A 13,903-nucleotide genomic window follows, 5' to 3' on the forward strand; every position below is an offset into this window, starting at 1 on the left:
CTAAACAGAGATAAACTCATCAACCTTAAGCTTCAGTCTGAGACATTAAAATATCACAATGGGTAGCCTGAAATAGTGAAACTGCCCAAATAGGAAAGAAAAAAAAAACATTTAATAGGGATAGAAACAGAATAAGTATTAATATGTTTTTTTTTCAAACTTTACAGTGATTCAGAAACAATTACATTCATTTATTACTTGGAATGAGTAACATGCATAAAAAAAACAAAAGAACATTTAACACAATGTCTAGCAATCTTACATTTTCATTTAACCATGCAAATAACCTCATACTAATTCACATGCCAGATGATGAAGATAATAATAATAATAATAATTATTATTATTATTATAGATTTTAGCTAATACATATCTAGCTGATGGTCTAGCTAATTCATTTGCCCTGGATTTCGTTTGTGAAGTGGATTTACTTTAGGTAAAAGCAAGTATTTAAATCTCCTGAGAAATAATGCTCTCTCTTCAAATTAAAGCAACTCAAAAGAGACTAAACTTAATTTGTCTTGTGGTTTCAGTAGTTTGTTGAGTTTTTTACTTGTGACTCACCCAGTATCACCCTTGCTGTCACTTCAACCAGCTTATCTTGAGTGAGTCTGAAGAACAGTGTATGAGATTTATATCATTGGTTGGACAATTTTTCACCCTGCAGATTGGTGTCTCTTTAAAGGTTAATTGCCCTTGCTAATTGTTCTCTCCCCAACTAATGACATCACTCCCAAAGAATACGTCATGCCTGTGTGCGTAAAATAGCTTCAACCAGTAGCCTCATATCATTCATCTCCAGAAGGGCATGGAGATGTCGACACTGCAGCAAATCTACGGCATCACGGTTTTCATTCTTCGCCTCTGTGTGGAGTCACGGCAGAGCGAGCTACTAGTCAGTGTGATGGCAGTACAAATGCCATGAAGGTTCAGTTCATAAAAAAAAAAAAAAAAAACTAAATTTAATTTTAGTTCATTTTAAAGTTCCTCTTCTGTAGATCACCAAGACTGATGCAGGACTCTTATTTCGGGAAAGACTTCCTGGATGGAGCCTCAGCAAACAAAAAAAAGAGTAAATGGATGTGATAAGGCACCTTCCTCTGTCAGCTACAGCTTGCCTTTAGAGACACCTCTCCCACCGAGATAAGAGGGCATCAAAGGCAGTTCTGTGGCCCTCCCTTCCTCTGCAACCAGCCCTGCCCACCAGGGCGCCATCATGCAGTTCAGACACAATCAGTGAGTCAACCATTTGTCTCAACATGTATGACCTGCAGAATAAGTTTTCTTTAGCAAATCAAGCAACACTACCCACCCACCCCCCCAACACACACACACTTTCCTCTTTGTGCTGAGCAAGGTTCCTGTGTCGGGATACATCATTTTACCTTTTCCAGGCGTTAAGAAGGGCAAACTGTTATTACAGTAGTGCATGTACAAGACGAGGGGGATTGTGTGTAAGTTACAGTAGCTAATTGAAGTGTTCTGGAGGTTCCTAATGCTTTTGCAGTAATAGGGTCATCCTGATGTCTGCTTTCGTCAGGGTTTCTAAGTGGTGCTTGACTCCCTCACCCCAGACAAGGTGCTGTAACGATTTCATCCCTCAGCGCACAGACATGCTGCTACTATTGCACCAACAAATATACCACTTTTAAAGCTTTTCTAGGAAAACAGCTTATCTTCAGGTCCACCAGGCCTGGATACAAACACACACTATCCTTATACAGCTAATACAATGAGGCCCTTTTATCTATAGAATAAATAATCGTAGTTTATTTAAAATAGTTGCAGATTTGACTTAGATGTTTTGTACTGAGCATAGGCCCTTCTCTGGGATTCATGGGTCTTAGATTGATCCTGCCTGTAGGTCCGGCCGCTTCCCTCTCCAACGCTTATCCATCCCCTTTCCTGGGAAACGTTTGAGCAAAGCTTTTGAGGAAGTTGATAAAAATGTACAGGAAGCTCCCTGGAAAACTCTGTGGGAGGGACAGGGAACAAATCATAACCCGGCGCTTTGCAGAATTTGAAAGCGACATGTATGACATCACACTATCAGCAGAAAGTCTGTGCTAAGCTGTGATGACTCAGTCACTTTATGCTCTCATGCAGCTGTATCACATCCTTGCACATGTGCTTTGTTACTGTACGCACTGTAATGCGACATAAAGGCCTACACACGCCTGAGAAATAGTTTATAAAGAAAACAGCAAGTAACCGCTCAGTCACCTGACAGCGGTGTGAATGAGTTCACCAAAACTTGCAGCCAATTAGATGCCTGAGAACAGTGTATATAAGTGTACTGACAGTTTATTATCAGTAAGAAATAATAATAATTAAAAAATAACCATTGAAACATTGATATGTGGATCTCAGGAGACATTCAGCCCTGGAATTATTACCAACCCTCAAGAAGTTTAGGACTGAATAGGAATTACATAGAGAACTCATGTATATAAATACATGCAAAGATGAGATTTATTTATCCTTCCCAACTTTTTTTTTTTTGTATCTCTTTAATTGCTGTTATGGTGACCGGTGTCGGCCAGAGGAGGATGGGTTCCCCCCCTGAGTCTTGGTTCCTCTCAAGGTTTCTTCCTCATGCTCTTAGGGAGTTTTTCCTTGCCACTGTCACCCTTGGCTTGCTCACTGGGGGCTTGGACTCGGACACTTGTAAAGCTGCTTTGTGACAACAGCTGTTGTAAAAAGCGCTATATAAATAAATTTTGAATGATTTACTGAAGTGCTTATGATATATTGAGCAAAATAAGTATGAGATGCATTTTAATACCTGCATAGCTGTCAGTGAGACCTTATGGTTTCTTTAGGATTGTGACGTAGCACTCTTTCAGTACAGTACAAGCCTTGATCTGTTCTCACAGCCTAGTCTTCCAGGTCTGATCTGTTTAAACCTTTCATGGACATCTGCCTTGTGTAACTGAGGCATGATGTGTACCCACTTAAATGAGCACTGTGTACTCCCCATGCTTTCTAAACTGTAGTAACAACTGCCAGCATCATTGTCTATATACAAAGACTTTTACAGTAAGTGTGAAACATGTTATTTATTGCCAAAGCTGTGCAGAGCACACCGTGTTTTAGCTTGCTTAAAAAAGATTCAAATTGAGCTTGGCATTTCCAGTATTCTGTTAAACAAGCATACCTGACAAGCACACATACAGATTAAACATGTTCAAACGTTTTATGCTACAATAAATACTCAACAAATAAACACAGAAAATGCACAGATATTGAAAACTGCGTCACATTCACTCCCTGTTTACATGCAAGCCAAGTGACCAGTGAATGGGTACACATCTAACACTGACAGATCCAGGCATGGGAGACAGAGACAGAGAGCCCTCAAAACAGCTGCCTTTGAAAAACAATTACAAAGGGGTGGAGGAGAGATGCATACATGAGTACACTGGAGCAGTAAACGCCTACCAACAAACAACGAGAGGTTTCCTTTAAACCTAATACAACCTAATACAAGACAAAACACCAAAGACAAAACACCATGACTAGAGTGACTGCAAGGGTGGCTGGGTTGATGATCAAATTACATGCATCATTTTCTGTCTGTTTTCTTATGAAGTGCCCCCAAAATATTGTTTTTTTTTCTATTAGGGATCTGTCTGTAAGGTAATAGAATGCACTGGTGGCTTGACAGGCCTGTAAGACAGCAGAATGTCTCAGCGTCTTGAGAGGACTGAGATGCTCACTGAAAGAGCATGATGGCCTACAAGGCTGAACGTTGTTCTACTCAGTATGTGAACAGTAGAGTGTGCCAGCCTTCATCGCTGGCCTACAGACAAAACAATGTGTAAAAATTCCAAGATCCATTAGATGTATTATTGTACATGCAAGATTTATAATCAAATGCACTATGGGCTCATCTGGATTCAATTCAGCACTGTTTTGTATTTTTTACTGCTGTTTAAGCCTGGGGTGAGGAGGTTAGTTTTGAAAACATGCTCTGGTTTAGTAAGAGATTAAAGAAAAGTCCATGTTGAAACATCATCTCCAATAAAACCACATCTGGCATCAAATCTCATTTCACAGGAAGCAGAGGATTGATCTATAAATGGCATAGAGGGTAAAACAGTGTTAAAGCTAAATGAAAATACAAAATAGGAAATGAATAATAGATGTGAATTGCTTGTGTGAAGTTAGTGGCATTGCATTACAGGTCTCATATTTGTGCACATGGCTTTCTTGGGAAGTAATGTATCCCTTTGTGTGCAGTCCCAGTTGTGCATATGTTGGCAGTCACTCCTGAGACGTCATCTGCTCATTTATCCCACAGGCCAATGACAAACTTCACAGACTGAAAGAACCAGCATGCTCTTCTGTATGGCCTTCTGTACATAGAAGGAACTATTTAACTCTGGAACTATGTAAGGAAGGGCAGTGGGTGATGGGGGATATTGTACATTTATAAATGAGCCTGTGCAAAATCAGAAGTTTCAACGGTTCAGGATATATTTGCCCCAATATTGTCTATAAATAGCCCCTACAATTTTGCCCAAAATTGTAAGTTTTTAGATACCTTTGCATAAGTATCTGGAAAAGTGTGAGTGGAGGACAGAGGACACAGAGAAACACATCAGAAACCTGCAGGTAAAGCTATCTGCATTCAGGCAGCAGCAACACTGCTCCTATCAGTACAACGAGAAGAGCTCCTCTATGACCTGAACGAAGCACTCAGAATCTTAGCATTGTCTGGCAAAAGGCAAAAATAATTGGACATTTGCTAATGACATTGCTTGGAATATGAATAAAGAAGATGTTAGATGTCATTTTTGTCACCATGACAATATTTGACTGGCTCTGAAAACAAAGAAAGGAAGAAATGGATGCAAAAATAACAGGAGCCAAAGACGCTTGAATCTCTGCATGCTTCTTATTGTGAGCAGGGGTGGAGTGTCCTGAAGCTCACGTCTACTTGTTTCCTCCGTCTTCATGTAAGGTGCTTCACTGAAACGCCTTGCAGATACATTGGTTTAAAAATTTGCTTTACTTCTCTATTTCCTTAGAATATGAGTCAGGTACTCAGGTTCTTATTTTCTCACAGGTCCTTTCAGATGTTGCAACCAGGAGGAGATAGTGGACAATGACACACCTTCCCCCCTGCTCCACCATAAGCTTGACATCTCAACGCTATCCATCCACAACAGCCAGCCATGCAATGTAGCACAGCATGGCTACATCAAAGGATACCAGCTCTCAGTTTCACTACAGGTAGTAGTGATTACTTAACACATTGTGAGACCGATAAATTACACATCAAAAGACATTAATTAAGATGATTTATTGAAGGGATTCAGCAGTTCTTCAGCACGACTTGGAAACATATAAACTCTCATATTCAGCTTTTAGCTGGCCACCAACCGAGCCCACAAACTTCCCTCTTCAAGCACATCCAGAGAGCTTGAGCAGTGGTCAGAGACACACAGACAATAAGAGTGAGCCAGTCAAATATTTACTGGGGTTCAGAGGTCATTGAAAGAAGCATGTTCTTAATGTGACGAAATCAGCACAAGCTGATCAGCATTAGTGAGGTACAATTGTACAGGTATACCTGTCTACTGATCATGTGACGTCTTTATGATTATGAATTGGTCAAAACGTTAGCAAAAAAATAAATAAAAAATGTCTGTAAAGCAGTTTAAATGTCATCATTCTGTAAGTTCTCTGGCCATTCCAAACTGAGGTAAAGAAGGTTCTTCAACAAGGCTTAACACCATTTTATCTCCTGTGTCTGTCCAAACATTCGTTTTAATGGATTGCAAAAATGTATATTGCATGACAAACGCTTGAGCATTGGTGAGAATTTGGTAGATGAGTTCACATTGGTAAAGCACAGCATCGCCAGGGGAAACAATTCCCCTTAATCATTCTAATCAGAGTAACAGAGAATGTAAAATTTAAATTAAAACATAAACAAGACATAATGCCTTTATGTGACAGAAAAGACCAATGACAGAGCAACACCACAGCAATTTCCAGAACACATCATCCAGATGTAAATCTTATTGGACTTCATGTTGCGGAAACAGATTCGGTTGAAACTAAATTACACTCTCAGTGGGCACTGTCCACAGAGTGGTTTTAGACTGCAAACAGTCAACTGACTGCTGCGATCATCAGCTATAAAATCAAGCCATAGTTTAGCTAAACAAGACGAACAGACATGTGTCTCAGCCCCACTTCACAGTGATTCTTTAAATGTCTAATAATAACAAAGTGATACATTTTTGTACATTATGACATTCATCACTTGTAAATAAATATAACATCTTTTGGAAATATATGTGTGTCAATCTTTATGATAGACAGAATGAAGGTTTGATGTCATCAGTGCAAGTACAATGTTACATTTACTGGTTCGCTAAACAAATGTGACACATTTGCTTCACTGAGGGAGGTAGCATATCTACAAGCATCTCTTTAGAGTGCAAACTGTTCCGAGCACAGCAGAGTGCAACCTGTCCTGCACTATAAAAGATATGAACTGGGAACCAGACCAGAAACCACAAGCTTTTAGCACTAGGTGCTTGGAAACCCATTGAGGATCTGCATTTGTATGAACTGTAATGCAGTTTATCCCCATGTCAAGCAGTAAAACTCTTTGATAAGCTGCCTAAATGTCCTGAAAGGATTTGGACTGAATCTGATTTAATGGGTCTAACAGTGTGGGGTATGTGAATGAATGGTTAACCCATTTGTGCCTGTTTCATGTATACAAGGATTTCCAATACAGACAATACAGACAAATTCCCTTATTTAAATAAATTTTATTTACTTCTTTGCTTTTTGATCATATGACCCAGTTCTAAGGCTGACACTCAGCTGTAATCCAACAACATGCCAAACGATGAGATTCTGCAAGAGGGTCGAAATCCAGTGTCCAGAAACATCAACATCAAAAAGCTGCACCTTTTCCATTTCACTAACTTTAAAAAAAGAGAGAAAAGAAAACATCTCAATGATATAAATTTCGACTTCAAAGCTGCCTGAATGTGAAGGGATGACAGAGGAAATGAAAACCTTTCTGGGCAGCCCTTGTGTCTCAGGTTGCATGAGAAACGTTCACTGCTCCCGCTTGCTCAGATACGCACCTTATCTGGTCCATTTAGACTTATTTGAGGGTTTTGGGTCATCAGGGACTATTTAAAGATTCCTTGATAGCTGAAAAGATTAATGGAAAAATGATTAAGTAGTATATTTTTACTGATAAAAATACTCATTTTAACACAATGTAGGTAAGCACTGTTTCTTTACGCCTAGCTGTGACAGACATTTGTATTACTTCAGTAACTGAGCGGCACCTTGTATAATCACACGAGAGAGCTGAAAGTCACAGTGTAGCTCATTTTGAGGGGGGTGGTCGGGTGGTCGGGGGAAAGAAATAACATTAGCCTTTACTGGGGGAAAATGTGAACATTGAGCAGACCCCAAGAGGGCTGAGGTTGTGGACTTTCCGCTGGACCACCTAAAAAGCCTCTCAATAAATGCGGCATGTGCTCTGTGACTCTCAGGTTGGCCTGCAGAGTACACACCCAGGCCATGTGCTCTGTGCATAAACTCAGCTTTCATTACACAAACACAACAGTAAGGGTTCTGGACTACAGGATTTGAGTCAAGGAACATCATTGGATGATTGTCATAAATATGCAAAGTGGAATTTCTGATTGAAATTGGATACTGTGACCATTATTTTGTTGCTACTCATGAAAATGGTACAACAAAAAAAACCGGATACAGGAATAGATCAGCTATAGCCTAATGTCTACCGGTTATCTGGGAAGGTGTTCTACATTACAATTCCGGCCACTTCATTAGGTACACTTTTATAGGGTTGGCCCCTTTTTGCCTTCAGAACTGACTTAATGCTTTGTGGCATAGATTCAACAAGGTACTGTAAACATTCCTCAGAGAGTCTGGTCCATATTGACATGATAGCATCACGCAGTTGCTGCAGATTTGTCGGCTACACACCCATGATACGAATCTCCCGTTCCACCATATCTCAAAGGTGCTCTACTGGATTGAGATCTGGTGGCTGTGGAGGCCATTTGAGTACAGTGAACTGATGATTTGTGCTTTATGACATGGTGCGCTATCCTGCTGGAAGTAACATCAGAAGATGGGTACACTGTGGTCATAAAGGGATGGACATGGTCAGCAACCATATTCAGGTAGGCTGTGGTGTTGACATGGTGCTCAATTAGTACTAATGGGCCCAAAGTGTGCCAGGAAAATATCCCCCAAACCATTGCACCACCACCAACAGCCTGAACCGTTGATACAAGGCAGGATGGAGCCATGCTTTCATGTTGTTGATGCCAAATTCTGACCCAACCATCTGAATGATCCAGCAGAAATCAGAGAGAGACTCATCAGACCAGGTAAGGTTTTACAAGGGTGAGCATGAGGAAGAAACCTTGAGAGGAACCAAGACTCAGGAGGGAACCCATCCTCTTCTGGCTGATGCCAGTCACCATGACAACAATAATTAGATAGATACATAAACAAAGAAGTTATGGGAATGATAAGTAATTCTCATCGTTGTGTGTATTTATATACAGGTGTTCCCTATGTAATCTTATTCCTAGGTTTCTTGATGGTCAGTAATAGTTGTCCAGGGCCGTGGAGATACAACCATAGCAAGGGACAATTTGGCGTGGTGAGAGGGGCCAGGGCAGTGGGTTGATCCTTCATCATAGCTGGTTAGGCAGGAGGTAGCTGGCCCAGGGTGAATAGCAAAAAAGGTTAGTCTCTCCTTGTCTCAGTATTTCTCAGGTAGGAGGGCAGCGATTTTTAAAGAGACAAGAGGGACAATTCCCTTGCTCCCTTACCCCTTAATCCACCTTACACCTTACTCCCTTACACCTTACTCCTCCTTACACCTTACTCCCTTACACCTTACTCCACCTTACACCTTACTCCCTTACACCTTACTCCACCTTACACCTTGCTCCCTTACACCTTACTCCACCTTACACCTTACTCCCTTACACCTTACTCCACCTTACACCTTACTCCCTTACACCTTACTCCCTTACACCTTACTCCACCTTACACCTTACTCCACCTTACACCTTACTCCCTTACCCCTTACTCCACCTTACACCTTACTCCCTTACACCTTACTCCACCTTACACCTTACTCCACCTTACACCTTACTCCCTTACCCCTTACTCCACCTTACACCTTACTCCACCTTACACCTTACTCCCTTACCCCTTACTCCACCTTACACCTTACTCCCTTACACCTTACTCCACCTTACACCTTACTCCCTTACACCTTACTCCACCTTACACCTTACTCCACCTTACACCTTACTCCCTTACACCTTACTCCACCTTACACCTTACTCCCTTACACCTTACTCCACCTTACACCTTACTCCCTTACACCTTACTCCACCTTACACCTTACCCCTTACCCCTTACTCCACCTTACACCTTACTCCCTTACACCTTACTCCACCTTACACCTTACTCCCTTACACCTTACTCCACCTTACACCTTACTCCCTTACACCTTACTCCACCTTACACCTTACTCCACCTTACACCTTACCCCTTACTCCATTTTACTCCTTTACACCTTACTCCACCTTACTCCTTACCCCTTACTCCACCTTACACCTTACCCCTTACTCCACCTTACTCCTTTACACCTTACACCTTACTCCCTTACCCCTTACTCCACCTTACTCCTTTACACCTTACTCCACCTTACACCTTAATCCCTTAACCCTTACTCCACCTTACTCCTTTACACATTACTCCACCTTACACCTTAATCCCTTACCCCTTACTCCATATTACCCCTTACTCCACCTTACTTATGTTGTTTTTCTGAGTGAAGCTCTCTGAGTAGTGTTGGCTCACGTTGAGCTGCGTGGCCCCATCATGCTCTGTGTGAGTGAGATATCATCCTCGTAGTTCTTTTCTTAGATCAGAGCAGGTCTGTGTTTACTCTGTGCAGCAAGCTAATCTAGTGCCTCTCTGAGCTCTCACAAAGGAGACTCCAAGACTAACATTTTGAAACGAACAGCACAAATTACTACAAAAACAGAGGAATACTTTAAAATAAACCCAGCTGATTTCACAATCACTGAAATATTAGGTCATCTGAGACCTTTTTTTTCATCCACTTTTCTTTGCTTAATGAAATATATATGTATAAACACTTGCAAATGTCTGTGTTTGTTCTGTTGGAAATGACTGGGTTAACATTTCCTGCTCTCAGAACATAAAGAGCTCATATTAAATATGTGCCTAATTGAAGAGTGGGAGCAGCTTGGCCCCAGATCCCTCCAGTGCTCACAGTTCAGGTACGCTAACATTTCCCTCACTAACCCAACTCATTTGGCAGGGTAAACTCCCCACAAGGTCCAGCCTATTCTACCCATGTCACACTTTCTCCAAGGTGTGTTTAGTCTACTAAAGCAAGTCTGGCAAAAAATTCGCTAGGACATGCTGTCTGTATGCTTACCTGTGCAGGTGTCATGTGAAACTCACTGAAAGCATTTACCAATAAAATTCAATACAACCCTATTAACACAACTTTATTAAATTGTAAATAAATTAAAATTTTAAGTTTTTATTTTATTTTTTTATTTTTATAAATAAGTGAGTTCATTACAATTTATCCTTCGTAGGTGTTTTATTGGACTGAGAGAAATTATGTTCTATGTCTGTTAGAGGTACACCTGGGCAGACAAAGACAGCATTCAAAGAGGAAGCAATTAAAAACATTTTAAAAGGGGGCTGGATAATATGGGAACTATCCGTCATGTTATTGTCTTTTTTTCCCATCCCATAGCTCATAAAATGAAGCTAAAGTTTGTAGATTCCATTAGTCTAAGCCTCCATAAACCATTTCAACTTTTCTATGGTCACATGATTTTCTGCAAAGAGTTTCTGTTCTACTGCCATGTATTTTAAGCAGATTTTAAGTGTTATTTTTAAGAGGAGCTCATTTTGGTCATGGAGGGGAGACAGTGAATGAATGAATGAAAATGCAGCACTTGCTCTCTCTATTCTGAGCTAAAATGAGGGGGTTAAGACAGTAACTTAAGTGGGAAAGGTATCATATAACCAGCTTCATCCAGCTAATGAGCTTTGTCTGTTTGGATGTTGCTCAGCTACAGACCAACCTTGACAAAGCACCATGCACCAGAAAGCTGCAATGGCCTCACAAGTACTGTCTGTATTTTTGTGATACATAATTCCCTTTTTTCCTCCATGGAAAATCTTTAATGAGTGTGGGTTTCAGCTCTCATGACACTGACACTAAATTCTCCAACTGTTTGACAATGATCTAACTAATCAAAATAGAATGTAGCAAAAGAATGTAGTTCTTATGTCATTTATGACAAAATCCACTATGTTCCAGAAAAATAAAAACATATTCATCAGCATAATATGAAGGCCTTTTCCCTGTATTAAAGAACTCATCATGTGAAAATGCACAGAGAGAAAATGGAAAAGTTATTCATTCTCCTGAAACAGAATGAAGTCACGCTTCAGCTCCCGTCAAGTACTGCTACAGCAGATCGTCAAGACTGCTGTCAAAACATTTTGAAAGCAACACAGGCAGATACAAACCCCACCACCAACAGGCACTTGGTAGTACTAAGTAATTTGTAAGATCAAAGGAGAGATTGCATTCTCAACACATTTCCTGGGCATTTAAACCAACGGGATCCATGACAAACGCTCATAAACAATACAACCCCCTCCAAACGCGTGGCAGCACAATTCTGTGTCAGTGGAGGAGCAAAGAGTGGCGCCTATCAGGACTACTGTTAGGCCAATTTAGTACGGCTGACTACTGTTAGCCCAGTCTATATGGTAGGTCTCCGGTCTCTCCCCATGACCGTGAAATGATTGCCAGCTGTATGACTCCTGACTCTGCTATGGTTACAGCCGGAATAAAGCTCAGTGCTAAAATCATTATGACTGCCCTGATTAAGAGCTCCCTGTGACTTCCACTCAGAGACATTCCAGGTGCCGGGTCTCATAAAACTTTGATTAGAGCTCTATTTGATTCACTAATTTCCTTACTTTCATGTTGCATTTCCCATAAAATGAGATTAGGCCTTCATCACCTTTGCTATTTACAGAATAGTCTGCTTCTTGCAGTACAATCTGATATCGCAAAACCTTTAAGATGAGAGGTGAATTGACACCACTGCCTTCACACTCTTGTCTGTTAAGGTTTATTTTCAATTGATCTGCCATAGTTGCTAGAGAAGAGGTCTCTCAGAGGTACGGCACAACCTACTCAGTGTTTTCCGGTATAAAGCTGTTTAAGGCCGTTTAACGTCGTCTGTCAGTACTTAGAGTGTCCCAAGTTCTTTTGTAGGCTGCCGAACTGCACCACACCCCCCAATGGCGAAGCCTTTAGCTCAGCCAGCCTGGGGGAGCCACTGACTCACTCTGACATCATGCTACCACGGCATCCTCCTGATGGGTACCATATCACCGTCTTCCACCTGATTGCTTTCTTCTCCTATTTGGACTCCATCTGTCAGCAATCATCTGCTTCAGAGGCCGGCTGGGCCCATTGTTCACCGATTGGCCCCACATGCCAACAATCTTCCGATCAGCATCAACAGATCAGCTCAATCTCTATTTGTTTCCCCTGATGCTAATCACCTGTTTATGGGACCATCCAGGTTCTTGCTACGTGACACTGCATCCATGCTGGGCCAGGCTCCAAAAGGCGAATGTGGTTCACTTTGACACTGGATGATGCTTTAAAACTGCTTCAGCAGCTCTATAAGTAGAAAGCATTTCTATAAGCATTTTTTAAATTGTGAAGACTATTCTAAACACTTGTTAGTCTTCACACTAAGAGGCTTCTGTCTAGGAGGCACCATGAGTAGTCTTACACTCGTTGCACGTGTTATCATAATTTCATTGTGTCCATTGCAATGGTACGTTTTGAATGTGCCTGGAATATCCTATCAGTGAATTCAAAACACTTAACACAAAAACAGCATCTTGTCCAAAAAGTGATTATAAGGTTACAGATTTCCCACATCTCACTACAGTCGATCATTTTTGTGCCCTAAAGAACATTCATTATACATTCTAAGAAATAAAGCATTAAATAACGAGGAAAGAGTATTAATAAAAGCAATAAACCATCTGGGAGTGGTTTTGTAAGGTGAAGCATCATCAAGGCCTTTGGCGAGCCTTGCCTTGGAGCACACTTATTTCCTACAACCCGAAAAGAAGCAAAACAAACACAGTGTTACGGTAGCACTGCGTGATGGCTGGGAAACACCGCTGTAAACACACACGCCCTGAGGAACTCCAATGGAAAATTATACAGTCGCTGTTGGAAACTCGACTCGAGGACTCCCTTTTATATGTGGACCAGCGTGTAATGCCCGTTTGTTTGTATACAACATGAGCAAAAGTGCTCAGTTTTTCAAAAGTACAATGGTTCTCGTTTTGCCAAGAAAAAAAAATGGGTCTTACTAGGAAACTGGCTTTGATCGCATTTAAATGTTTTAAGAATTTTAATAGCCCATAGCTATTTTTCGTTTGCCAAATCCAAATACAACAATTTAACATTGTTTCACAATGTATATTTTGTTCTGCTTATGCATATGCATACCCACAGAGAGATGGTACATCGTACATTATACACCCTGCACTTACATAATGACCTCACCACTGCTAAACTAATGCCTTTGATGCTCAGCTAAGAGAGTCTGTGATAGTTAATTGAACATGTGGCACTTTATTGTGCAGCATTGTCAAGCTTTAGAATTATTTGCACAAGTGCATAACTGCAACATGTGTTTTGATTTTCAGCATGTTTTTAACATTTCTTGGATATGAAGTGCTAAGAAATAATATACAAAGTTCA

At 40.8% G+C, this 13,903-nt stretch overlaps 1 long non-coding RNA gene across 1 annotated transcript in view; it reads left to right on the forward strand.

Moving 5' to 3' along the window:
• Window positions 1–5,571, forward strand: part of LOC143528488 (uncharacterized) — a 29,287-nt gene extending 23,716 nt beyond the window's left edge. The window contains exon 3 of the long non-coding RNA XR_013134472.1: window positions 5,072–5,571. This is a non-coding gene — a long non-coding RNA (uncharacterized LOC143528488). The remainder of the gene's footprint in view (window positions 1–5,071) is intronic.
• Window positions 5,572–13,903: the final 8,332 nt, after the last annotated feature.

The sequence above is a fragment of the Brachyhypopomus gauderio genome, chromosome 12 (genome assembly GCF_052324685.1).
Source record: "Brachyhypopomus gauderio isolate BG-103 chromosome 12, BGAUD_0.2, whole genome shotgun sequence".
Classification (NCBI taxonomy): Eukaryota; Metazoa; Chordata; class Actinopteri; order Gymnotiformes; family Hypopomidae; genus Brachyhypopomus; species Brachyhypopomus gauderio.